Source organism: Sceloporus undulatus, chromosome 2, assembly GCF_019175285.1.
Source record: "Sceloporus undulatus isolate JIND9_A2432 ecotype Alabama chromosome 2, SceUnd_v1.1, whole genome shotgun sequence".
NCBI classification, from domain to species: domain Eukaryota; kingdom Metazoa; phylum Chordata; class Lepidosauria; order Squamata; family Phrynosomatidae; genus Sceloporus; species Sceloporus undulatus.
Window position 1 is genome coordinate 221,917,833 of NC_056523.1, and position 1,716 is coordinate 221,919,548.

Here is a 1,716-nt window from a genome sequence, read left to right on the forward strand (position 1 = left end):
AATTTGATAGAGTTTTATTATGCAAAAGGATTTTGCAACAGCATTGGGACTACAGTGCAAAACAAGCTGTATTGTGAGCTCTAAAAGAAGTAATAACAGGAGCTTTTCTAGACTGTATAATGTCATGCTGCAAGCTTTTAAAGCTCCACTGGCTTCTTCGTCAGGCAAAGCAGAGCTCGGAAAGCTTGCAACATGTATAATGTGCATTGTGTTGAGGGAGAGAGAAGGCTGGCCCAGTACCATCAGGGGCTGGCCTGAAGAACGAGGCTCCTCCCTCCCTAACTGTCATCTTTCGGCCTCTGAGGGAGAGAGAAGGCTGGCCCAGTACCATCAGGGGCTAGCCTGAAGAAGGAGGCTCCTCCCTCCCTAACTGTCATCTTTCGGCCTCTGAGGGAGAGAGAAGGCTGGCCCCGTACCATCAGGGCTGGCCTGAAGAAGAGGCTCCTCCTCCCTAACTGTCATCTTTCGCCTCTGAGGGAGAGAAAGGCTGGCCCAGTACCATACGGGGCTAGCCTGAAGAAGGAGGCTCCTCCTCCCCTAACTGTCATCTTTCGGCCTCTGAGGGAGAGAGAAGGCTGGCCCAGTACCCTCCAGGGGCTAGCCTGAAGAAGAGGCTCCTCCCTCCCTAACTGTCATCTTTCGGCCTCTGAGGGAGAGAGAAGGCTGGCCAGTACCATCAGGGCTGCCTGAGAAGGCTCCTCCCTCCCTAACTGTCATCTTTCGGCCTCTGAGGGGAGAGAGAAGGCTGGCCCAGTACCATCAGGGGCTAGCCTGAAGAAAAGAGGCTCCTCCCTCCCTAACGTCATCTTTCGGCCTCTGAGGGAGAGAGAAGGCTGGCCCAGTACCATCAGGCTAGCCTGAAGAAAGAGGCTCCTCCCTCCTAACTTTCTCTTTCGCCTCTGAGGGAGAGAGGAAGGCTGGCCCAGTTTCAGGGGCTAGCCTGAAGAAAGAGGCTCCTCCCTCCCTAACTGTCATATTTTGGCCTCTGAGGGAGAGAGAAGGCTGGCCCAGTACCATCAGGGGCTAGCCTGAAGAAGGAGGCTCCTCCCTCCCTAACTGTCATCTTTCGGCCTCTGAGGGAGAGAGAAGGCTGGCCCAGTACCATCAGGGGCTAGCCTGAAGAAGAAGAGCCCTCCCTCCGGTCCATCTGCCTTGGTCCAGGCCTCAGAGGGAGAGAAGAATGCTGGACCTGATTCCCTCCCTCCCTCCCTCACCATTCCCTTCTCCTTTTGTGTCGTGTCTTTTAGATTGTAAGCCTGTGGGCAGGGAACTGTCTGTTATCCCCTCTATTGTAAACCGCTTGGATTCCCAGTGATTGGGCGGTATATAAATAAAACCTATTATTATTATTATTATTATTATTATTATTATTATTTGTTTGCCCTTTTAAAAGTTTTACTGTCTGGTGGGTTTTGGATGATACTGTACTTTGCTATAGGGCCAACACAGCTACCCCAGGATATGCAGGAAGAGAAAAACAGTGTGGTACAGTGGTTTCAGCATTGGGCTATGGACTATGGAGCCCAGGTTTTGATTCCCCACTGGGCCATGGAAATCTACTGGGCGAGTCACACACTCTCAGCCCCAGAAAAAAGAGACACCTTGAGGGAATCCCACAATCAGCCCTGGAAAAGAAACCTTGGGTGAGCCGCATTTTCTCAGCCTGATAATAATAATAATAATAATAATAATAATAATAATAATAATAATAATAAT